Source organism: Suricata suricatta, chromosome 9 (assembly GCF_006229205.1).
Source record: "Suricata suricatta isolate VVHF042 chromosome 9, meerkat_22Aug2017_6uvM2_HiC, whole genome shotgun sequence".
NCBI classification, from domain to species: domain Eukaryota; kingdom Metazoa; phylum Chordata; class Mammalia; order Carnivora; family Herpestidae; genus Suricata; species Suricata suricatta.
In genome coordinates this window covers 44,853,836-44,880,465 of record NC_043708.1, presented here as the reverse complement: position 1 = coordinate 44,880,465, position 26,630 = coordinate 44,853,836, and the positions used below count along the sequence as shown (strand labels likewise).

At 38.5% G+C, this 26,630-nt stretch overlaps 2 non-coding genes and 2 pseudogenes across 2 annotated transcripts; 1 reads left to right on the top strand and 3 right to left on the bottom strand.

Annotated features, from left to right (window-relative positions):
• Positions 1-8,271: 8,271 nt before the first annotated feature.
• On the bottom strand, positions 8,272-13,054 carry LOC115302201 (annotated as a pseudogene).
• On the bottom strand, positions 11,874-11,944 carry LOC115303240. Its single transcript, XR_003913932.1, has one exon. It is a non-coding gene; the product is annotated as a small nucleolar RNA U2-30 (small nucleolar RNA).
• On the bottom strand, positions 12,100-12,179 carry LOC115303243. The gene has a single exon (XR_003913934.1). It is a non-coding gene; the product is annotated as a small nucleolar RNA U2-19 (small nucleolar RNA).
• A 10,515-nt stretch (positions 13,055-23,569) lies between the features above and the next one.
• On the top strand, positions 23,570-24,537 carry LOC115302775 (annotated as a pseudogene).
• Positions 24,538-26,630: the final 2,093 nt, after the last annotated feature.

The following is a 26,630-nucleotide window of genomic DNA, read 5'->3' as shown; positions in this document are numbered from 1 at the left end:
CAGGCGGGCGGAGGCGCTCCAGGGGCGAGGGGCGGGCTGGGGCGGGGCGTGCGGCGGGCTGTCGCACGTGGGGCGCGAAGAGGACCGCCCCCGCGGGGACTCCGCCCCCCCGGCGGCGCGGGGCTGTTCCCGGGCTCGTTCCCAGCGGCGGCTCCCGTGGCGTCCGGCTCTCGGCTTCTCGGGAAATGACTCTGCTTAGGAGTCAGCGAAGCACTGTAAGTGGTGATAGTATGGGCCTCTTGCCCTCTGCCCTTGCTCCTTGCCGCCCCTTCTTTTAATAGTGCATTTAATTAGGACTTCGGCGACTCGCTGGCCGCTGCAAGCTCCTTATCCCCAGTTTTCCGAATCACCTCCGTGAAGCGGGGCCACTGCACTCCTTTCAAATCCTTTTGGGATGAACCGTAAGGTTAAGATATCAATTCTCAGCTGTGGTGGTTTCGCCTCCCAGGAGACAGCTGGCGATATCTGGAGCTTTTCAGCCTGTCTGGGAGAGATGTCCCTGGCATCTCTGCAGATGCCAGAGGGTAGAGACCAGATAACGCTGTTAAACGTAAAATACATGACGCAGGGACCCACAGCAACATTTCACCCTGGTCTGCAACGTCAGCTGCTGAGGTGGAGAAAGCAGGGGTTAGGACAAGAAAAAAATGACTTCTCTCTGAGCTCCCATTTCCAAAACGCATGTCCTCATTTTACAGATTAGAAAACTGAGGTTCAGAGGTATTAAGTAATTTGCCGAAGTCACATAGCTAGTAGCACCACTGCCTTGCCTTGTACCACAAATTTCAACTTATTGAAACCGCAAAATATCTTATCCTTAAACAATACTGTTCGAAGAACACTGTAAGTAGTCTGCCAGAAATGATATTTTCTGCTTATTTGTGAGATTTAAATTTCAGTTAACACTTTTACTGGTTCATGCATTCTCACACCTTCAAACGTCAGTGTGGCTGATGGTATCCACATTTCTGTATCCATCCTTTTTACCCTTTTGCATAGGTAAAAATGTGTAAGACACACAAAAAAATAAACACCGCAAATCTTAAACATAGAGCCTTGTTTCCTTACCACACTTCTGCCCCTATGTTTTCAATGAGCAACAAAAGCTGTAAATTTTACAGTTTAGCAAAAGGTAATCAGTTACACAGTTTATCACAGAACACAGTTCTAAGAGGTACCCCAAAAGATCTCCCACATTTCAGACCATTCCTCCTTATCCGTTTTGTGCCACAGGAATAAATTTCTCCTTAATAGTCACTCTAGCCAGTACAGCACCCTCCTTCTTTGCCTGTTGGTTTACTTGCAATGAGGTAGCCAGGTGACAATCTTAACTTCTAGTTTAATGGAATCATTGGTGTGTTCTCTAGTGATTTTTATTTATTTTTTATTTCTAAATTTTATTTAGAGTTGTTTTTTAAGTTTTTATTTTCATTCAAGTTAACTACATTGTTACATTAGTTTCAGGTGTACCGTATGGTGATTCAGCAAGTCCATACACCACCTGGTGCTGATTACAGCAAGTGCACCCCTTAATCCCCATTGTCTATTTAACCCACCGGTTACATAGTTGCAGTGCAACTGGTAACCATCAGAGCTCTATAGTTAAGAATCTGTTTCTTGGTTTGTTTCTTTCTCTCTCTTTCCCCCCCCATGCTTCTTTGTTTTGTTTCTAAAATTCCGTCTATAAGGGATATTAAGTGGTATTTATCTTTCTCTGACTTATTTTGCTTAGTGTTATACTCTAGCTCCATCCATATTGGTGTAAATGGCAAGATTTCATTCTTTTTATGGCTGAATAGTATTCTGTTGTATACATACATCACATCTTCTTTATCCATTCATTAAATGACGGACACTTGGGCTGCTACCAAATCTTGGCTATTGTGAATAGCCAGTGCTATTTAATATTTAATAGCTGCAGTGTACATGGGGTGCTATATCTTTTCAAATTAGTATTTTTGTATTCTTTGGGTAAATTTCCAGGACTGCAATGGCTGTGTCATAGAGTAGTTCTATTTTTAACTTTTTTAGGAACCTCCATATTGTTTTCCAGAGTGGCTGCACCAGTTTACATTCCCACCAACAGTGTAAGAGGGTTTCTTTTTCTCCACATCCTTACGAACACCTGTTGTTTCTTCTGTTGTTGATTTTAGTCATTCTGACATGTGAGGTGATATCTCTTGTAGTTTTGACTTGCATTTCCCTGATGGTAAGTGATGTTGAACATCTTTTCATGTGTCTGTTGGCCATCTGGATGTCTTCTTTGGAGAACTGTCTGTTCATATCTTCTGCTCATGGTTTAATTGGATTGTTTTTTGGTGTTGAGTTGTATAAGTTCTTTATATATTTGGATACTAGCCCTTTATTGGATATGTTATTTGCCAGTATCTTCTCCCATTCAGTACGTTGCTTTTTAGTTTTATTGATTGTTTCCTTCACAGTGCAGAAACTTTTTGTTTTGATGTAGTCCCAATGGTTTATTTTCGCTTTTGTTTCCTTTGTCTCAGGGGACCTATTTAAGAATAAGTTGCTACAGATGATGTCAAACAGGCTACTGCCTGTGTTCTAGGATTTTTCTGGTTTCAGATCTCACATTTAGGTTATCAGTCCATTTTGAATTGATTTTTGTGTATAGTATTAGAAAGTGGTCCAGCTTCTTCTGCATGTTGCTGTCCAGTTTTCCCAACACCGCTTGTTGAAGAGACTGTCTTTTTCCTATTGGATATTCTTCCCTGCTTTGTCAAAGATTGACCATATAATTGTGGGTTTACTTCTGGATTTTATTTTTTGTTCTACTGATCTCTGTGTCTCTTTTTGTACCAGCACCATACTGTTTTGATTACTCCATCTTTGTAATATAACTTGAAGTGCAGAATTGTGATGCCTCCAGCTTTACTTTACTTTTTCAAAATTGCCTTGGCTACCTAGGGTCTTTTGTGGTTCCACACAAATTTTAGGGTCGTTCTAGTTCTGTAAAAAATGCTGTTAGTATTTTGATAGGTATTGCATTAAATATGTAGATTGCTCTGGGTAGTATGGACATTTTAGCAATATTTGTTCTTCCAATCCATAAGCCTTTCCAGTTCTTTGTGTTGTCTTCCATTTCTTTCACCTGTGTTTTATAGTTTTCAGAATACAGGTCTTTTACCTCTTTTGTTAGTTTTATTCCTAGATATCTTATTAGTTTTGGTACCATTGTAAATGGGACTTTTTTTTTTAGTCTTTTTTTTTATTATTAATTAAGTAGGCTCCATGCCCAGTGTGGGGCTTGAATTCACAACCCTGAGATTAAGAGTTATATGCTTTACTGACAGCCAGGCACCCCTAAATGGATTGTTTTCTTAATAACACTTTCTGCTGGCTCATTATTGGTCGATAGAAATGCAACAGATTTCTGTACCTTGATTTTGTATCATGTGATGCCGAATTTATCAGTTCTAGCAGTTTTTTGGGGGGAGTCTTTTAGGCTTTCTATATATAGTATCATGTCATTTGCAAGTAGTGGAAGTTTTACTTCTTCTTTCCCAGTTGGATGCCTTTTATTCCTTTCTCTAGTCTTCCAGTACTATGTTAAATAGAAATGGTGAGAGTGGACATTCTTGTCTACCTTAGGTGGAAGGCTCTCAGTTTTTCACCCTTGAGTATGATATTAGCTATGGGTTTTTCATATATGGACTTTAATTATGTTGAAGTATGTTCTCTCTAAACGTGCTTTGTTGAGGGTTTTTTTTTTTTTATCATGAATGGATGTGGTACTCATCAAATGCTTTTTCTGCATCTCTTCAAATGATCATATGGTCTTATCCTTTCTCTTATGTGATGTATCACATTGATGTGTAAATATTGAACCACTTTTACATCCCAAGAATAAATCTCATTTGATTGTGGTGAAAGATTTTTTTTAATGATTGTTGGATTTGGGTTGCTGGTATTTTGTTGAGCATTTTTATGTCTATGTTCATCAGATATAGTGGCCTATAGTTCTTTTTGTGTGTGTGTGTGTGTGTGTGTCTTTATCTGGTTTTGGTATCAGGGTAATACTGGCCTTATAGAATGAATTTGGAAATTTTCCTTCCTTTTCTATTTTTTGTGATAGTCTGAGAAGAATAGGTATTAACTCTTCTTTAAATGTTTAGTAGAGCGGGTGCCAGGGTGGCTCAGTCAGTTAAGTATCCAACTCTGGATTTCAGCCCAGGTCAGGATCTCATGGTTGTGAGATCAAGCCCCCGTGTTGGGCTTCACACTGGGCTTGGAGCCTGCTTAGGATTCTTTTTCTTCCTCTCCCTCTCCCTCTGACCCTCCCTTCCTCTCAAAATTAATCAAGTAATTTAATTAAAATAATAAATGTTTAGTAGAATTTGAAGCCATCTAATCCTGAACTTTTATTTGTTGAAAGTTTTTTGATTACCGATTTAACTTCATTGGTGGGAATTGGGTCTGTTCAAATGTCCTATTTCTTACACTCCATTTTGTAGGGATTTATTTATTTCTTCTAGACTGTCTAGTTTGTTGGCATATAAACTTCCCTGTTAGAGTTGCATTTGCTGCATCCCAAGCCTTATGAACCATTGTGTATTCATTTTTGTATCCATGTACTTCTTAATTTCTGCTTTTATTTTTGGTTGATCCATTCATTGTTTAACCTCCATGTATTTGTGGTCTTCCAGATATTCTCTTGTGTTGACTTCTAGTCATGGTGGCCAGAAAAGATGTATGGTATGGTTTTAATCTTTTTGAAATTGTTGAGGCTTGTTTTTGGGCTAATGTGTGATCTGTTCTGGAGAATGTTCTATGTGCACTTGAAAAGAATGTGTATTCTGGAGTTTTAGGATAGAACGTTCTGAATATATCTGTTAAATCCATCTGCTCCAGTGTGTCATTCAAAGCCATTGTTTCCTTATTGATTTTTCTGTTTAGATGATCTGTCCATTGATGTAAGTAGGGTGTTAAAGTCCCCTACTGTTATTGTGTTATTATCAGATTAGTTCCTTAATGTTTATTATCTGTTTTTTGCATTTGGGTGCTTTATGTTAGGTGTGTAAATATTTACAATTGTCATATCTTCCTGTAGGATTGTCCCCTTATTACTATATAGTGTCCTTCTTTGTCTCTTGTTATGGTGGTCCTTTTATTTATTTATTTTTTTTTTTTGAAAGAGAAGGCACTCTTTAATAGAAGATAGCAGGTACTAATTGAACCCCAACTATATGCCAGGCATGTTCTAAGAACACATGTATTTCCCTACTAAAACTCTGTAATAGTCCTAGAGGGAGTCTACTCCCTCTATTATTAGTCCTAGAGGGAGTTCCCTACTATTATTATCCTTATTTTACAGAGGAGGAAGATGAGGCAGAGAGGTTCAGGAATCGGCTGAAGCCACACAGCCAGCAGGGGTTAGGACCAGGATTTGATCCCAGACCTGTGGTTTCTGGAGCCATTCTGTACTTTGTAGGTATTCCTTCTGGCTTCGGTCCAATCCAGGGCTCAAAGTCACAATACTGTGTTTGTTTTAAAGTCTAGTTTGTCTGATATAAGAATTGCTACACTGGCTTTCTTTTGACATTCGTTTGCATGTTAGATGTTTCTCCATCCCCTCACTTTCAATATGCAGTTATCTTTAGGTCTAAAATGAGTCTCTTTTAGGCAGCATATGGGTAGGTCTTGTTTTTTTTAATCCATCTGTCACTGTATGTCTTTTGAGTGGAGCATTTAGTCTATTTACATTTGAAGTAATTATCAGTAGATATGTATTTATTGCCATTTTATTTCTTGTTTTGTGGTTGTTTCTGAAGATTTTCTCTGTTCTTTTCTGGTCTTTCTTTCCTGGTTTACTGTGGTTTTTTTTAGTGATATATTTGGATTTCTTTCTCTTTAGTTTAAGCATATTTTAGTGGCTTTTGGTATATGATTACCATTAGGTTTGTATATAATCTCTTTTGCATACAGAAATCTCTGTTAAGTTGATGGTCATTTATGTTTGAACCCATTCTGTACTCCTCCCCACAGTTTAGGTATATGATGTCATATATTCCTTTATTTTGTGAGTTCCTTAACTGACATTTTACAGAAATATTCATTTTTACTGTGCTTGTGTTTCCTACCTTCCTACTGTCACTTTTGGTCTCTCCTTTCCACTTGAAGAGTCTCTTTAATATTTCTTGCTGGACTGCTTTACTGGTCATGAACTCTTCTAGTTTTTGTTTGTCTGGGAAACTTTTTATCTCTTTCTCTATTCTGAATAATAGCCTTGCTAGATAGAGTATTCTTGGCTGCAGATTATTTTTCCCAGCACATTGAATATAACATGCTACTCTCTTGTGGCTTGGAAAGTGCTGAAAAGTCCCCTGTTAGCTTGTGGGGTTTCCCCTGTATGTAACTATCTCCTTTTGTCTTTCTGCTTTAATAATTTTTTTCTTTATCAGTATATTTTGCCACTTTAATTATAATATGTCTTGGTGTGGATCTGCATTTGTTGATTTTGTTGAGGGTTCTCTGCCTCTTGGATCTGCAAATTTATCTCCTTCCCCAGGTTCAGACAGTTTTCAGCTATTATTTCTTCAAATAAATTTTCTGCCCCCTTTCTCTCTTCTTCTTCTGGTACTCCTCTAATGTGAATGTTATTACATTTGATGGAGTCACTGAGTTCCCGAAGCCTATTCTCATTTTACATTATTCTTTTCTCTTTCTTTTGTTCAGCTTGATTAGCTTCCATTGCTCTGTTTTCTAAGTCACTAGTTCTTCTGCCTCTTTCATCCTGCTGTTAATTCTGTCAAGTATGTTTCACGTGTCATCTATTGAGCCCTTATCTCTGCTATACTATTCCTTATTCTCTGCTAAGGGTCTCACTCATGTCTTCCATTCTTTTCTCAAGTCCAGTGAGTATCCTTATGATCATTGCTTTAAATTTTGCATCAGGCATGTTACTTATATCCTTTTTACTTACATCTCTGGCCATAGATTTGTCCTGTTCTTTCATTTGGGACAAATTCCTCTGTCTTCTCATTTTGTCTAACTCTTTGTGCCTGCTTCTCTGTGTTAGGAAAGTCAGATTATTTCACCTGTTCTTGAGGGTAATGACCTTACAAAGAAGGGATCCTGTAGTGCCCTGCCATGTGGTGTCCCTTGTTCCCCCGGGTCTGGTGCTTCTGATAGTGTCCCCAATGTATCTTGCAAGTGTTCTGCTGTTATGTGTTAGCCAATTTTTCCTTAAGGCTAGTCATCAGAGGCTGTCTTTGCCCGTCATGGTGTGCTCTTGTCTGCTTGTGAACCGAAATCAGCCGCTGGAACCGAGGCCCTGGAAAACTCCAGGGTTGGGAGACGGGGTGTGGGCAGGTGTTTCGGCCAGTCTTCTGGGGAAGGAGGCCCCCCTCACTGTGACTGGCAAGCATGACTGGGAAGGGTGATTCCACCAGAACATGAGAGGGTGGGGCTTGGCTTAGTAAGTTAGGTAGCAAGTATTGGCTCTGTGCTGGTTCTGTGCTTATGCTGAGTGTCACCGGCCGGTTCCTTTCTTCCTGGAGTGGTCACTCTATGAATGCTGCCTCTCTGGGACACACTCCAAGAAGAGCAAATAACCTCCCCAGTGTGCCCCACATGCTCTTTAGATTGCTATTTCCATGCTGTATGTTGTAGGCTGTTTTCCCTGCCTTCTCCCCAAGAGCAGCTCCAATGCCTCTGGGATCTCCCAGAGCCAAGCTTGCTGACCTTTAAAACTCCAGGCTTTAACCATCACTGGTTGTAAGAACTCATGAAATTCAGCCCTTCTCACTTTGCGAACCAATTGCTAAGGGGAATCATCTTCCCTGTGCACTCCCCTGTATGCTAGTCTGTCTCTCGCCCTCTCCACAACTGTGACTCCGTCCCCACCACAGTGGCCGGGATCCATTTCTCTTCCAAGCCATCTATCTCTCCACACCTCCTACCTTCTTCAGTGTGGTCTCTTCTCTGTCTTTATTCGTGGAGTTTGTTCTGCCAGTCTTCAGGTTGATTTCTCGGGTGTTTAGGATGATTTGATATCTATTGTGTTTGTGGGACGAGGTGAATCTGGGATCCTCCTACCTCACCTCTGGTCGTCTTCCCTCACCTCTGGTATTGTGTTCTTGAGAAATGTTCTTTTCAAAGTGGCTACACCAGTTTACATTCTCACCAACAGGGCATGAGGAAGGGTTCCCATTTCTCCACATCCTTACCAACCACCAACACTTGTTACCTGTTATCTTTCGTTTTTAATGGTGAAAAAATGTACATTTAGATTTAACCAGCTGGACTCATTTAGATGATCCCAATTTTGTTGGCAGCATCCAAAGCATCATAGTCAGGAGCCAGTTGAACATATGCTTTCTTTTCTCCATCAGGCCTGATCAGAGTGTTGACCTTGGCCATGTCAATGTCATAGAGCTTCTTCATGGCCTGTTTGATCTGGTGCTTGTTGGCCTTGACATCCACAGTGAACACAGGGTGGTATTGTCTTCTATTTTCTTCATGGCTGACTTGGTCATCAGCAGGAACTTGATGATGGCATAGTGGTCAAGCTTGTTTCTACTGGGGGTGCTATTCCGAGCATATTTGGGCTGCCTTCAGAGACACAGTGTCTTGGGTCATTGGAATGTAGGTGATGTGAGGACCTTCTTTTTTTTATGACTATGGACACCCTTCAGTACTGCTTTTTTGGCCTTCAAAGCCTTTGCCTTGGCTTCGGCCTTGGGAGGGGCATGGTCTTCTTCGCCTTCTGTGCCATCTTCGTGAAAGGGCTACCTGCTATCTTTTTGATAATAGGTGTTCTAATCGGTGTAAGTTGATAGCTCATTGTAGTTTTGATTTGTATTTCTCTGATGATTAGTGATATTGAGCATTATTTCATGTATCTATTGGTCATCTGTATGTCTCCTTTAGCAAATATCTATTCAGGCTCTTAGGCCATTTTTTTTTTATCAGATTGTTTGGTTTATTACTATCAAGCTGTATGAATTCTTAATTTATTTTGGGTATTAGCCCTTTACTAGAAATAATTTCAGGACACCTAGGCAGCTCAGTCTGTTAAGCATCTGACTTGGGCTCAGGTCAAGATCTCATGGTTCATGAGTTTGAGCCCCATGGCGGGCTCTGTGCCGACAGCTCAGAACCTGGAGCCTGCTTTAGATTCTGTGTCTCCCTCTCTCTGCCTCTCCCCTGCTCACACTCTGTTTCTGTCTCTCAAAAGAAATAAGCAAACATTAAAAAAATTTTTTAATATGGTTTGCAAATATCTTCTCCCATTTGGGAGGTTACCCCTTTGTAATTGCTGATAGTTTCTTTTGCTGTGCAAAAGGTTTTTAGTTTGATGTAGTCCCATTGTTTAGTTTTGCTTTTGTTGCCTTTGCTTTTGGTGTCAAATCAAATTATGGTTTCAGGACTTACATTCAAGTCTTTCATTCGTTTTGAGTTGATTATTGTGTATGGTAAAAATAGTGATCCCGTTTCATTCTTTTGCATGGGGTTGCCCAGTTTTTCCAGCACCATTTGTTGAAGAGACTATCTTTTTCCTGTTGTGTATATTCTTGGCTCCTTTGTCATAAATTGACCATATATGCATGGGTTTATTTCTGGGTTCTTTGTTCTATTTCATTGATTTATGTGGCTGTTTTTATGCCATACCATACTGTTTGATTATTATAACTTTGCAATATAGTTTGAAATCAGGAAGTGTGAAGCCAGCAATGTTGTTTCTCTTTCTCGGAGTTGCTTTGGCTATTTGGGATCTTTTGTGGTTCCTTTAGAAACTTTAGGATTGTTTTTTCTATTTTGGTGAAAAATGCCATTGGAATTTTGATAAGGATTGCATTAGAATCTGTAGATTACTTTGGGTAGAATGGACATTTTAACAATATTCTTCTAGTCCATGAGCATGGAGTTATCTTTCCATTTGTGACTTCTTCAATCAGTGCCTTAGAGTAGGCATTTTATTATTTTGAAGCAATTGTAAATAGAATTGTATTCTTAATTTCTCTTTTAGATAATTTGTTATATAGAAACTCAATTGGTTTTTGTATATTTTGTATCCAATGACTTACTGAATTTTTATTCTAATAAGTTTTTTGGTGAAGTTTTTAGGGTTTTCTATATATAGTATCATGTCATCTACATATAGAAACAGTTTACTTCCTTTCTGATTTGGATGCTTTTTATTACTTTGTCTTACATAATTGCTCTAGCTAGGACTCCCAGTGCTATTTCAAATGAAAGTGGTGAGAATAGACATCCTTGTCTTATTTCTGATCTTAGAGGAAAAGCTTTCAGGTTTTCACCATTGAGTCTGATGTTAGCTGTGGGTGCATTGCATATTGTCTTCAGTATGTTATTTTTCCTCTGTGCTCACTCTGTTAGAATTTTTATCATGGATGGATGTTGTGTTTTGTCAAATGCTTTTTCTTTATCCTTTTAATGTATTGTTGAATTCAGTTTGCTAATATCTTGTTGAGGATTTTTGCATCTGTGTTCATTAGGGATATTAGACTGTATTTTCCTTTTGTTGTAGTGCCTTTATCTGGTTTTGATATTTAATGCTGATCTCATCAAATAAGTTTGGAAGTGCTCCCTCCTCTTCAGTATTTTGTAAGAGTTTGAGAAGGATTGGTATTAATTCTTTAAACATTTGGTATAATTCACCAGGGAAGCCATCTGGACTTTTGTTTGTTGGAGGTTTTTGATTACTGATTCAATCTCCTTACTAGTAACTAGTCTATTCAGATTTTCTGTTTCTTCATGATTCAGTCTTCGTAGGTTGTATGCTTATAGGAATGTATCCATTTTTTTCTACATTGTCTTGGCATGAATTTCTTCATAGTACTCTCTTATATGTATTTCCGTTGTTAATTGTGACATCTCTTTCATATCTGATTTTATTTGGGGTTTTCTGTTTTTTTCCTTGGTGAGTAGCTAAAAGTTTATCTTTTCAAAAACCATCTCTTGGTTTCATTGATCTTTTCCATTATCTTTTTAGTCTCTGCTTTATTTATTTCTGCTCTGATATTTGTTAATTCTTTTCTTCTACTAGCTTTGGGCTTAGTTGTTTTTCTGGTTTCATAAGATATAAAGTTTGGTTGTTTATTTGAGACCTTTCTTATTTCTTAATATAGGTGTTTATCACTATGAATTTCCCTCTTAAAACTGCTTTTTCTGCATCCCATAAATTCTGTTTTATTATATTTTCTTCTCCTTCTGGAACCCCTATACTGTTGGGCCTCTTGAAGTTGGCCTATTCATCCCTTAAGCTATTTTTTTTTCTTTTTGCTCCTCTAATTGGATGAATTCTGCTGCCCTGTCTTAGAGTGTGCTGATATTTTCTTCCATTCCATCTGCTATTAAAACCTTCTGTTGAATTTTTCAGTTAGGTTATTAAGTTCTTCAGCTATATGATTTCTGTTTGGTACTTTCTTATATTTTTCATCTCCTGTTAAAATTCTCACTTTGTTCATGCATTTTCTTCTGACCTCAGCAAGCATCTTTATGATCATTGTTTTGAACTTTTTGTTGGGTAAATCATCTATCTCTGTTTCATTAAGGAATTTTTCTGAGATTTTAGTTTGTTGCTTTGTTTGGAACATACTCCTCTATTCATTTTTCTTGACTCTCTCTGTTGATTTCTGTGCATTAGACAAAACAGCCATGGTTCTCAGTCCTAAAGGGGTGGCCTCATTTCAGAGATGAATCTTGTTATTCAATCCTGACTTCCTTGTGTCTGTCTTTCAAATTTTTGTCATTGTGCAAGTGGCCTTCTAGTTCTTAGTGGCTCCTAGTTCTCATTGTCCCAAAGGGGAAGATCTCAGTCAGCACTAAATGAAGCCAATTTTTCAGGGAGCATCTTTTCTTCCTTTCTTTTAAAAAATTTTTCATTCTGAGCTCAGAGCAAGTGTCTAAACCCTTATAGTTTATAAAGGTCTGTAGTGAAACCTTTTCATCATTGATCAGAACTGATTATTCTTTCACACACATATTACCCCCACCATTATCTCACTCATCCATCAACAGATTCCCACTTTTTACTGTCACTTTTATGAACACATATTCACACATGCACTCCTAACTCTAGACATAAGCCCTTATTGTTTTAATTACTTTTGCTTCTTGAACTACAAAGATCATGCATCAGGTAGACTGGAAGGCCTTCTGATGCTCAGATTTGGGTATTGTCATCATTGATCCATTTCCTTTTAAAGTATGTAAATATACCTCGTGGAGCGCCTGGGTGGCTCCTTCATTTAAGCATCAAACTCTTGATTTTGGCTCCAATCATGAGCTCATGGTTTGTGGGTTGAGCCCTGCAGCAGGCACCACACTGACAGTGCAGGGCCTGTTCAAGATTCTTGCTCTCCATCTCTCTGCTCTTCCCCCCATCTCTGAAAATAAATAAATGAACATAAAAAAAAAAAACCAGATTCTCTTTCTTCCTCTCTCTTTGCCCTCCCCTGCTTATGCTCTCTCACTCTCAAAAAACTAATAACTAATTGAATTAAGTATGTAAATATACCTCCTTCAGGGCAGTCTGGGACATGTTTGTTTCTGTCTGCTTCATCTGCACCTCAAACCCTGAGGAGGACAGACAGTTAAGAATTGTTTCTTTATTTGCTACCAATGCACTGAATCCATGAATACAAATCCCACTGGCTGCCAGTGCCAAGTTATCGAGATGTGTCCTCTGGTGGCAACCACAAAAGCCAGTGTGGCAGCCATTGTGCATAAGCTCCTTTCTCAAAGACATTGGTAATCTGAGGTGGGACAAAGGGAGAGTACAGAGATGGTGCTTGCTGGACTTCCTAGTTTCTGGAGAGGATGCCAGTTGGTTCCTAGAGGTATGTTATAATGGAAACCTGCCCCTCAGGCCGCAGCCTTTGAGAGAGAAGCTAATAGGCCTCTTTCACAAAAAGACTGTCAATCTGCCGCCTCTGCACTGTGCACTGGAGGGATGGACACCTGCTTAAGAACGGTTTCTCTCTTACAGTCTCGTGGTACCTGCAAACGTAAGCCCCAGTAAGGCGCTTCCTCTGGCAGCAGCTGCAAAAACAGGGCCACCAGGCATGTGGAGGAGCTCCTTTTTGGGAGATACTGATGACCTACCTGGAGTGAGGCAGAGGGAGAACAGGAAGATGTCCCTACCAGTCTCCCGTGGTTTCTGGAGGATATTGCAGTTGGCCTCTGCAAGTGTTTTAAATTAGAAGCCTGCCCCTCAAGACAAAGCCTTCAAGGTAAGCAATAGCTTCTTTGATGGGAAGACTGGGCATGTTTCAGTCTGCTGCCTCTGTGCTGAGCGTTTTAATTTATTTATTATAACATTTTTATTATATTTATATAATATGGCATGTTTATTATATTATATATATTTATATAACACTTATATAATAGCATTATTTATTTATTTAGCATATTTATTTATTAGCATTTTTACTGTTGAGTAGATCATGTTACATAATGACACATTTTTGAAAGTGTGATGTTATAAAAGAAAGAGGGCTAAGTCCACACGAATCCTGTAAGAACTGTTAATTCCCTATAGACTATGAATCTCGTGGATGCAAATCCTGTTGGCTTTTAAAGCTAGATGTTTTGGGAGTCCATTTCTCAGGTAGAAGTCTTAAGAGTTGTGGTGCCAGCTGGGGGGTTCCAAGCCCTACACTCCTCAGAGAGAAGTTGGGAGTTGTGAACTCCCTCCTAGTTGGGTGTTGCTGCTTCAGGGATGAAACTGTGTCTGAGGCTTTCCTACTCAGTTCAGTGTGGGTGTTTTCTCATTTGCCTGACGTGTAAGAGTCACTCAGCTCAGAGGGAATTGTTCTGTATATAGCTGAAGATTCAGGGTGTCTGTGAAAGGATTCACAGGGTGTCTGTGAGTTCAGGGTTCTCTCGTCACTATCTTGAACCAGAAAAACAATTTGTGAATTCTTACAAGAAATGCTGTGTCATCAATGTTTGCACTGGCAAAGATCATGATATTATGTGGGAAAACATGGCTATCAGTGATTGAGTTGAGAAATTATTTGGGAATGTTGGGTTCAGTGAAAACTTTTAAGAATGCCTTAACCAGTTTATTTTTTTCTTATAATATTTGCACAAGAATAAATATAACAATTTATGTTTACTTGTATAAGTGTCTCCTTTGCTAGGTTATGAAATGGAATTTCCAAGTGTTAAGAAAGCCATAGATGTATCTTAAGACTTGATGAAATATGGTACATCCCTAAAACCTGTTCATGTTCATAAATTATTTCGTTTGATCCTTATATTAATACTGGGAGATAAGACAGGCGTTATTATTTCCATAAGACAAATGAAACTCAGGTGATTTTCATTTTGTTATAGGTGAGGCTGTGTTATATTTTATAGACTTTTGAACTTAACCTAATAAGATAGGTAATTTTTTTTTTTTTTACTGTTGAGTAGATCATGTTACAGAATGACACTTTTTTGAAAGTGTGCTGTTATAAAAGTGTGCTGTGGTTAAGCACAGGGATATTTATGTGTGGAGTTAGGAACACTCAGATATGATAGCAATTCCTGGAAGGGAAGCAGAGGATCAAACCTAGGAGAAATGTGGTGGTATAGAAAACATCTTAAATCTAATCTCACCGCAAAGTGTATTTATTACTATGTTCTAGATAACATAGTCTTGTTTAGACCTTCAAAGGTGGCTCGTTTTCTCATAGCCACTGTGTCTTCACATATAGTTCCCTGTGTAAGGATGCAGGTCCGATCCGGCCCTCACCACCGGGCCGTCCCAACCTTCCCGGAGCCGGTCGCGGCACCCCTCCGTGGTGGAGGTGCGCAGGGCGGCCGTGCACTGCAGATCCAATCCAGTCTTCCCCTTTACTTAAAGGGGAAAGCACCTGCTTCTCCTGAAAGGGCGCATCTTAAGGAGGGACAACTCCTGCGGAGCCCATTTGGGGGAGGCCGGCCATTACCCTTGACCTTTCTAGAGGTGGGCCTAGTCATGCCCCACGTGGGGCGTCCTGGGCCCACTCTGATTGGTGAGTGCTCGGATGGTGTGACTGGCTCCCACAACTGCCAGTGTTGATGGGGGGGTCAGGGATTGGATCACTGTACACCTGTCATCATTTCCTGTAACTCCCCCTCCCAAAGGTATAAAAGGCCCTGCCCTGCCTTTGTTGGGGCTCCCTCCACGTGGCCAGCGGGTAGGCTGGAGACTGTGAGCCTGAGCTTAAGCTTGTAATAAAGACCCTTTGCTTTTGCAGGTGTGACTCGGTCTCCCTAGCAGTCTCTGGTGTTTTGTTTTGGGGTGATTTGGGGCGATTTTAAAAACTTGGGCACAACACCTGTCGCTACTGCTTGGTAGTCAGGTTCTTGTTTCCAAGCCACAGAAACCAACTGTGGAAGGATTGTTAATTTACAGAATCAATGGGAAGGCTGGACAGCCAAGCAGGCTCAAAAAATAATAGTGGCCAGGAGAGGCTAGGCAGCCAGAAACAGCTAGCTACCCAGAGTCTGGAGCAACCAGTATTTTGGTCTTTCAGTTTCCTCTTGTCAAGAGTCATACATCGTTTAATTTCCAAAATCAGATCCTGGGCAGCTGGAAAAAGCACATGTACACTTGATTATAATATATTATGCCATATATATTTTGTTTAAATATGATTGAAACATTTAAAATGTACATTTAATGAGGCCACTTTTAGCTATAAAGAATTGTTTTATTATTATTACTTTTAAAGAGTGCTATTAAATACTGAAAAACCTGGAAAACATTCACAGAACCACAACATTCATCCTGCTGTTAGCACAGCCTATTCTCACTCCTTCCTTGGTCAAAGTTAAAATATATGTGCGTATCTCCTCCTGTCCCCACCCAGAAACTAAGTCAATTTTATTGTGAAATATATTGTGATTCACCTTACTTGCTGGAATTCACCTATAAAACCAGGTATATCTGTGGGTGGCAGAGAGTCATTTTTAGGCATTCCTTGATTATACCATTTTCCAGTGTCACTTGACTTCCATCTCTGAATTCAGTCTTTTAAGTATCTAAAGTATCATTTGTCTACCTATTTGTTTATTGCTTACTGCAAAGGTAATGAATGATTATTTAAAAATCTGTAACATTATAGGAACACAGAACAAAGAGTGACTAGTCCTCATAATCCTGCCCTCAGGGATTATATTAATATTCCTGTTAATAACATTGTTGATATTATGTTAATAGCTTGGTAGATCTTCATCCAGACTGGCTGGCTTCCATTTCCAGCTTTTCCATTTAGCTAGCCACCTTGGGCAAGTTATTTGTCCTCGCGCTCAGTTTCCTCATTTCAGCATAATAGTACTGGCTTACAAGGTTTTGTGAGGATTTACAAGATGTACAGTGTTCAGCATAATTACTAGTGTATAGTAAGTGCTCGGTAAATGCTCGTTTGTGTACATGTATTGGTCAGGATAGGTTAGATTACATTTCAGTAACAAATAATCCACACAAATCTCAGTGATTTAGCACAACAAAAATTTCTTGCTAATGCTGCATTTCTTACACAGATTAGCAGGGTGTTTTTTCCATGCAGTCACTCAGGGGCCCAGGCTAATGGAGGTTTAACCATGTGTGACCACACTCTGCAATATATGGTGCTTTTAGTCACCATAGCAATGAAAAGAAACTATAAAATCACACGTGGATTTTTTTTTTACTGCCTCAGCCTGTAATTGACATACTCTACTTCTGTTTACAATTTATTAGCCATAACTAGTAACCATGGCTCTGCCCTGCTGCAGGTCCCTTGTGACATGTGGAAGTGGAGTGCAGAGTATTTGGAGACTGCTCCTACCTCTGTCAAGGCCATTCCTCCCCCCAGCCCCCAGTATGGTATAATATATCCAAACTGTGTTGTAGGTTGTTTTTTTTAAACGTAATATATTATGAACATCTCCCCATGTCAATACATATTAATTCATTGACTATTTATTAAGCCCTTTTTTGTAGCAGGCCTTGTTCTGGGCACTGGGAATGAAGAAGACATTTGATAAACCCTGTCTTCATGAAATGTATTAGATTGCAAACAGATAAGAAATAAAATATTTTTTAAGTATAATATGTTAGAAGGTGGTAAATGTCATGGCAAGGAAAAAAGGCAAGAGGCAGAGGGAGTTCAGGCAGTACGGTTTTAGAGTGGTTTAGAGGTTTAGAAGGCCTTTGTGAGATGATTTGAGTGAAATCCTGAAAGGTATGAGAACTATCTTGTGAATATCTTTATGGGGAGAATATCCTAAGAAAATAAAACTATTCATGGGGCTTGGTTATGTGACTATGAAAGATGCATTTTCCCATTTTTGTGTGTGTTTAAAATTTTCCATGAAAATAAAAATGAAAAGTACAGCTCTCTATAAGGCTGATATTCAGATTTTACATCTGCATTTTGGAAAAGAAAAATCAGATAAAAAATTTAATAACTATTGTCAATTTCTGAAAAAAAGAAAAAGAAGATTTTACCAATTTACCTTCTCAAAAACAAACTTTTAACTTGTTTCCCTGCAGCCTCACTAACTAGGTGCTGTACAATCCAGCTTTTGGGTGTTGCTGTTTCTCACCTCATAATTGTGTTGTGTGTGTTAGTCTTACCTTTCTGATTATTTGTTTAACCTTTAATTGTGTTTTTTATCCCTCCTATCATTCCCTTTAAAGTGATTAGACATAGAATACATTCCCTATAAAAATTATAGATTGAGAACTAAAACTTAGTGATGACTTTAAGTATAACCTCAGTTGTTAATAACTCTCAAAGCATTTTGCTGTGTTGAGAATGAAAAAAATTAATAAATAACCCACACAAAATATATCCACAAGCGGTTTAAAAGTTTGGAGTATAAGAGAACTGGTTTAAAAATACTTTACGTATTTTTTCAAGTAATTGGCCAGATGTGAAGTGCAGTTTGAATAGAGACATTTCTTAGTCACATACTTATCATGATTCTTTCACTAAAAATTTTGTTTTTTCAGTGATTTACTTTCTGTTGCCATATAACTAGGCTACACTGCACAAACATTTTGAGTAACTTCTGTCAATTTTTCCTTAAGGTGGCTGAGAGTCACAACAATTAGATGATTGTATTTGAAGCAGAAAATGAAATCAGCCTTGTTCAGCCCAAAGAGTTTAGTCCGTAAAGGTTATTTGGCCGGATTGTGAGGTAACGCCCAGTGAGGAATGTGTCTGAAAGATCACTCATTTAGAACCACCCTGTATTTAGGGGAAGTGGTGACAGGCTGGTCAAGGAAGACGTTTGTTACAGACAGACTTGGCAGTGTTAGTCACACCACTAGGACATAACGTTTAGAAGAAAATGCATGACACTGTTGGGAAGCTGTGTTAAAAAAAAAAAGCCATGGCCAGAGAAAAGAGAATAATTACCAATCGTACTTCCATGCAGAGGTAACTTGGAAATATGCATAAAAAGTTTTGTTTTCACAATTTAGTTCACCCTAGTTATGACCTATTTTATATGAGGCAGAATCTCCATTTTGAGAATATCATTACCTCAGGAAGGAAGGATTACTACATTATGCTGACATTAAATTAGAAGTATTTTTAAGATTCAGAATGATTATTTTTTGGTATCCAATTGTCTAATCATAGGCCTTATCTAATCATTAAAACAGTTTCAGAAAAGTGGCCATACCTCATTGTCAAACACAGAGAACATGACATCATCATCATTCACAGGTCACCAAACTGCTTTTAGACCATAAATAATAATTTTGATGTCCGAGCCTCAATTGCCTCATCTGAAAAAAAGGGGAGACACAGATTAACCTCCTTCACTGTTTTACTGGCATGTTTTGAGTATACCAAATTCGTGAGCCTCGTGCTTCTCAGCGGAAACTCGAGCAAAGGGAAAAATAAAGAATAATAATAGAAACATTCATCCTGCCCTTGTAACAATGTTCCCCATGTTAATTGCTAATCCTCCTCTGAAGGGCGAATTTTCTTGTATTTCTACCTTATTACTAGAGGTACTTTACACTGCTCTGTCCTACCTAGCACACATTCTATGTGCAATTATCATTTATTTGTTCATTCTTTTAGTGAGTTGGTCATTCATCAAAGATTAAGATCTTACTATGTGTCGGATGGGGACCGGAGATACAAAGATAGAGAAGACAGTTCCAGTTCTCATGGAACTGATTATAGAGCAAGGGAGACCATCACTACAAGTAGTTACAAATGCACTGAGTTTATGCAAAAGTACAGGATGCTGTGGGAGCTTTCAGCAGAGGATTAGGTAACCTATTTTAGATTAGAATGGGTTTCAGAGACCTCAAAGCTAAAATAAGAAAACTGAGAAGTTGGCTAAGCAAAGAGTATAGGGGAAAGTGATATAGGAAGAAGGAATAACAGTAGTTGACTTTGAGGTACTGAAAGGAAAGCCAACATGCCTACGATGTAGAGAGACAAAAATCCAGCTCTTGGAGCTGCTATTGTTTGGTCTTGATTCTGAGAGTAATGGGAAGCCATTGAAGTTTTTTGTTTGTTTGTTATATGTTTAAGCGGGGAAGTGACATAATCACTTGCATTTTTAAAAGATCACTCCAGGCACTATGTGCAGAATAAAGGAGAGGATGGCACACAAATAATACATGTGGGTAAACAGGAGAGAATTGGAGGAAATGAATTAGGGTGTTGGCAAAGAAGAGGAGGAAAAGTGGACTGATTCAAAAGATATTTAAGAGACAAAATCCAGGGGATTTGATTGTGAGAGAAAGATAAATCAAGATGACTTCCAGATTTCTGGCTTAAGGAAATGGGTGGATGTCATTTATTTAAATAAGGAATACTGGAGGAAGAGAGGGTTTGGGAAGGAGAATCATGAATCATAGTTGACCAGAACATAGCATACACAATAAGAATTAGAATACAGAAATCTCAGGGTAGAGATTGTACATGGATATGCAAATACAGGATCTCATCAAAATCATACTCATAACTTAATCTGTAAGTCTTGCCTTTTAAATTCTGTATGGTATTTATATTCTTTCAGTGGCCCTTTTCAGTCCTATTCTTGGGCATTTCAGATCCTTTGAGGCCAGATCTTGAGTATTTTACTGGTTCCAGCTTTAAATTGCATGATTTAAAACCTCCTCTTTCTTTTTTTTTTCTTTTTCTCCTCTTTTTTTTTTTAAATTTTTAAATTTTATTTTGAGAGAGAGAGAGAGACAGAGAGTGAGCAGAGGAGGGGCAGAGAGAGAGAGGGAGACACAGAATGTGAAGCAGGCTCCAGGCTGTGAGCTGTCAGCACAGGGCCCGACGTGGGGCTTGAACCCATGAATGTGAGATCATGACCTGAGCCAAAGTTGGACACTTAAACGACTGAGCCACCCAGGCGCCCCCTTCTCTTTCTTATAGATTGTAAAACCATAACCTTTTCTTCTACCCTAAGATCTCTCTTGTAGGATATGATTTCATCTGAAGATCATTCCCGCAGCTTGAATTTTCTTCATTTGTTACATTTTTTTTTCTCCATTGGGTTCTTATCACTCAATAACCTCCTTCCCTCTAGCTACTAATCTTCCTGTGTTGTACCAATTTCCAAAACTGAACCAAAAAGAACTCATGAAGGAGGAGGCATATCTTATCACAGGCCATTATTGCCAAATATTGCTGGGGGACAGCTGTTTCACAGGATTGAACTGAATGTCTACTGATGTTTTTCAGTCTTCACAAAAGATACAGCAAAAAATAAAAATATAGAAAAGTTGAAAATAATGTAGTAGAAAATATATATCAGGTAAATACTAAGTAAAATAAAGCTAGTATAAATCTATTAATATCAGAAAATGTGAGATTTTTAAAGCAAAAAGCATTATTAAGGAGGATCACTAGAGAGGATAAAAGGATCAAATCACCAGGAACAAGGAGTTAGAGACCAATCCCACAATGTAACGAGAGATTGTAACACCTATTTCTCAGTGTTCTATCAAGCACACAAAAAAGCAAAATTGACAAGATTGGTGAAAACTTGAACAAAACAAATTAATATGCTTAAATCAGTGGACATTTACAGACACTCCACTGAAAAACTGAAGAACACATGTTCTTCCAAGTGGAATACTTTTGATAATATTTGTGACCACACATTGGGCTATAAAAGGAAGTCTGAACAAATTTCAAAGGAATTGTATCATACATATTGCATTCTTTGATCACAGTGGGATAAAATGAAGAAGCAGCCATCAGAGTTTGGGCTGCTGAGGTGGCTGCAGTTTGTGGGTCAGTATACCCCAAATGGTGGAGCTATGCAGGGAGGACTCTCAAAGGTCTGTGGGAAGGTTATCTTCAGAAGTATGGCTAAGTGCTTGGCTGCACATATACAAACTGAGACCATGTGAGGCCTACCAGTAGTAACTGAGAACTTAACAGAAATGCCAGTGCTGGAAGATTGTGGAATTTCAGTCCATTCACACTAGAGAGATCTTGCGATCTTATTGAGTATCTTGGGCAGTTGATTAAAACCCTACAAAGTCCATGGCCCTATCAAAATAGGATTGAGGTGAATCACTGTAATTAACAGCCTGCTAGAATAAAATTTAACACTCTTTAAATAAAGACAATATAATACAGGTACTCACAATGTACCAGCCAAAATTGTTCCACACGCAGGAAGAAATTACTAGACAAGTAACTCAAGAAGCAGGGAAATGTGATCATTAGTCAAGAGGCAAAATAGTCGATAGAAACAAAGATGACCTAGATGTTGGAATGAATAGATATGGACTTTAAAGCCATTATAAATATGTTCAAGGATTTAAAGAGAAAGAGTTTTCCATTAAAAGTGTGAGTAAGCACATGGGGAATATCAGCAGAAAAATGGAAACTAGAAACACAGAACTAAATAAAAATTAAATAACTGAAAAACTACCACTGAGCAGATATTAGGGGGAAACATTGTCCTTTTTTTAGGTTTTTTTCTTTTTGAGAGAAAGAGTGTGTAAGCAGGGGAGGGGTAGAGAAAGAGAGCCAGAGGGAGAGAGAAGATCCCAAGCAGGCTCCATGCGATCCACACAGAGTCTGACATGGGATTCAGTCTCACAAATCATGACATCATGACCTGAGCCAAAATCAAGAGTTGGACGCTTAACCAGCTGGGCCATCCAGGTGCCTTGAAATTTATTGTCTTAAATGCTTCTATTAAATGAAGAAAGGCTAGAAATTAATGCTCAAAGCTTAAGAATTTAGAAAAGAAATTTATTTAGCAGAATAAACAAAACCGAAGGAAGGAAACACTAAGAATAAGGGAAGAAAACAGGGCATAGTGAACAAACTTCTACAAGGCCACTGTTAAAGGAATACTAAATGCAGCGAACTTCTAGCAAGGCTGATCAAGAGAAAAAGGAGAATGCATAAATAACCAATAATATAAATGAAAAGGGGGGGCTGAAATAGAAATGTTTCCAACATTAAAAAGATAAACTTATGCTAACGTTTGTGAAAATTAGATTCAGATTTATAGGCTGAGAAAATATAGCTTCCTGCAGAAGCTCTTCCTATATCTCAAGAAGAAATTGAATCTCTGAATAGTAGTTGTAGAGCCGTGATATAAATTGTCAGTATGTTAAAATCTTCATGCAAAGCAAACATCAGACCCAGAGTTCTATCAAAGATACTGCAATTCCAGTATTATACAAAATTATATATGAGAATAGCAAAAGACCAACTCTCTTTTTTTAATAAAGCTAATATAATCTTGATATCAGTATATCCGCATAACCTAAGACAACAGAGGACTTCTTGACCTTAGTGAAAATCCTAAATAATTGGTTTCAGCTCAGGTCATGATCTCACAGTTTTGTGAGTTCGAGCCCCATATTGGGCTCAACACTGGCAGCTCAGAGCTTGCTTGGATTCTCTCTCTCCCTCTTTCTCTGTCCCTTCCCTACTCATGCTATCTCTGTCTCAAATAAATAAATACAAACTTTAAAAACAAAGAAAAAGGAAAATGGTATCTGACAGTATGTAGATAATACACATTACCAGGATGGGTGTATCTCACAAATCCAGGATTAGTTTACTATTAAAAACAAACCATATTTGATCAAATTCAACACAGTTATGGTTTTTTTTGAAGAAACTTCTTAATAAAGGAATAAAAGGGACCATGCTAACCAGATAAAGATTACCTGCCAAATACAGCAGCTAATATTATTCTTAATTTGATATTTTAAATGTATTTTCATTAAGCTCAGGAACAAGACAGGTAGCATACAGGAGAAAAAGGTCTAAGTGGATGTTGGAGTGAGAAAGATACCCCAGGAACTCTGCAGCACTGGTTCAGTCTAAGTAAATGAATTATGTTTATTGATTATAAAACTCAATATTGTTTTCTTAAATAACTTCTTCCCAAAATGATCTATAAATTCAATACAATTCCAATCAAAATCCAAATGAAATTAGTGTGTGTATGTGTGTGTGTAACTTGTTAAACTGTATCTATAATTTATATGTAAGAGCTATAAATATACTTATGAAGAAGAACAAGGTGGAGAGATTTGCCTTAGAGGTTACTTTACTAAAAAGCTACAGTACCTAAGCCTTTTGGCTCCCTGAACCTTGTCATGACAATTGGCAAGAACAAGCACCTTACAAAAGGTGACAGAAAGGGAGCCAAGAAGAAAGTGGTTGATTCATTTTCTTTTTTTCTTTTAACGTTTATTTTTTTGAGAGACAGCATAAACAGGGGAAGGGCAGAGAGAGAGGGAGACATAGAATCTGAAGCAGGCTCCAGGCTCTGAGCTATCAGCACAGACCCTGATGCTGGGCTCAAACTTTCAAACCGCAAGATCATGACCTTAGCTGAAGTTGGATGCTTAACCACCTGAGCCAGACAGGCGCTCTGTGGTTGATCCATTTTCTAAGAAGGATGGTATGATGTGAAAGCACCAGCTATACTCAATATAAGAAATAGAAGGAACCAAAATCATATCTGATGGCCTCAAGGGTTGTGTTTTTGAAGTGAGCCTTTTTGATCTGCAGAATGATGAAGTTGCTTTCAGAAAATTCAAGCTAATTACTGAGGAGGTTCAGGGCAAAAACTGCCTGATTAATTTCCATTGCATGGATCTTATCTGTGACAAAATGTGGCCATTGGTCAAAAAATGGCAGACCCTGATTGAAGCCCATGTTGATGTCAAGACTACTGATGTTTATTTGCTTCATCTATTCTGTATTGATTTTCAAAAAAAAAAAAAAAAAACCAAAACCCACAACAATCAGATTTAGAAGACCTCTTATGCTCAGCACCAAAAGGTCCACCAAAATTCAGAAAAAGGTGATGGAGATCATGACCTGTGAGGTGCAGGTAAATGACTTGAAAGAAGTGGTCAGTAAATTTATTCCAGACAGCTTTGGAAAAGACATAGAAAAGGCTTGTCAATCTCTTTATTCACTCTGTGATGTCTTTGTTAAAAATGTAAAAATGCTGAAGAAGCCCACGTTTGAATTGGGAAAGCACATGGAGCTCCATGGTGAAGATAGTGGTTCTGGGAAAGTTACTGGGGATGAGACTGATGCTAACATTGAATAAGACCTGTTTAAAATTGAGATATTTAATGGTGACCAATAAAAAATTGTACTTGTGATGTTTAAATAAAAAGGTGTAAGGGGTGCCTGGGTGGCTCAGTTGGTTAAGCATCCAACTTCGGCTCAGGTCATCATCTCATTGCTCAGCCCCGCATCAGGCTCTGTGCTGACAGCTCAGGTTTAGGGATAGAAAAGGTGACCAAGAAAATAGAACAGGATACCCAAACAGAACCACACCTATATGGAAACTTGATTTGTGAGAGGTGTGTGTGTGTGTGTGTATCAGTGAAAGAAAAAATGAACTGTGAGATGATGACTTGAGCTGAAGTCAGATGTCTAACCAACTGAGCTACCTAGGTGCCCCAGTCCAAAAAATTTTCTTAAGGAAGATTAAAAAAAACATAAAAAGCAAAGATGACAGCCAACACAATCTTGAAAAAGAAGTCCAAAGTTGGAGGATTCACACTTCCCAATTTCAAAACTTAACTACAAAACTACAGTGATGAAGACACTGTGGTGATGGCATGAAGATAGACATATAGGTCAATGGAATAAAATGGAGAGTCCAGATATAAACCCTTCCATTTATGTTCAATTGATTTTTCACAAGGGTGCCAAGATAATTCAATGAAGAAAAAATAATCTTTTCAAAAACTGGTATTGGGACAACTGCATATCCACATGTAAAAGAATGAAATTGGGTTCCTACTGGAACCTTACACAAAAATTAACTAAAAATGGACCATAGACCTAAATGTAAAAAAAAAAAAAAATTATAAAACTGCAAGAGGGGTACCTGAGTGGCTCAGTTGGTTAAGCATCCAACTCTGTATTTTGGCTCAGGTCATGATCTCATGGTGTGAGATCGAGCCCTGCATTGGGATTGTGCTGGGCATGGAGCCCGCTTTAGATTCTCTCCCTTCCCTGATTGCACTTGCTCTAAAAACAAAACAAAAAAACAAAAGAACCACACACACACACACACACACACACACACACACACACACTTAAAGTTACTAGAAGAAAATGGGTTAGTCAGTGATCTCTGAGATACAACCCCAAAAAGACAAGTGATAAAAAAGAAAATTTGAAAAATTGGATTTCATCAAAATTAAAAACTTGTGGGAGAAACTATACCATCAAGAAAATAAAAGACGGGTGCCTGGTTGGCTCAGTTGGGGGATTTTGTGACTCTTGATCTGAGCCTCATACTGGGTTTAAAATTTTCTTTAAAATAATGAAATCTATATAAAAAAAAAGGATGGGGGTGTCTGTATAGCTCAGTCAGTTAAGCTGACTCTTCATTTTAGCTGGGGTCATGATCTCACGGTTTGTGAGATTGATCCCTGCCTCAGGCTCTGCACAGACAGCATGTAACCTGCTTGAGATTCTCTCTCCCTTTCCCTCTTTGCCCCTCCCCTGCTTTCGAGAGAACGTGCACGCTTTCTCTGTCTCTCACAATAAACAAACAAAAAGAAATTAAAAGACATCTCATACAGTGGTAGAAAATATTGAGTGAGAGTGGTAAAGAAAGCCCTCTAACAGAGCACAGGTGCAAATGCTGGTGGTCAGAAAGCAAACACTGTTAGTATTAAGGCCTGAAGGCATATGGGTAGGGCACCAACAGTATCTGCTACCCAGTCCCAGGCTCTCTTCAGCAGAATTAGGCAGGCCCTGGTCTTAGCTTGACTTTCCCTAAAAAGTACATAACCTGAGGCAAAAGATTTATGTGCTATTACTTTATTAGGGTAAGCAGTTCCAAGAAACAGGGATAGGAAAAGAGAAATGAAGCAGAGGAGGGAGAACCAATATGAAATTACATTGTGGACTTAGACCATTATTAAATGCCATTGATTGCTTGATCTCTTGGACAATTCCTTAAGAAGCCTTAAAAAACCCTTGGACTTTTGCACTTGAAAAAGCACCTGAATACACTTTTTAAAAGACTCGTTTTCTCCCCACAGGTAGTTAGTTGATATCTGTAAATTAAGACTCTCTTAGACTTCATTCATACCTCAGGTTCCCTTTAATCGACATCCAGCACATAATTGGTGGTAATGGATAGCAGGGGTAATTAAAATCCACAGAATAATAGCT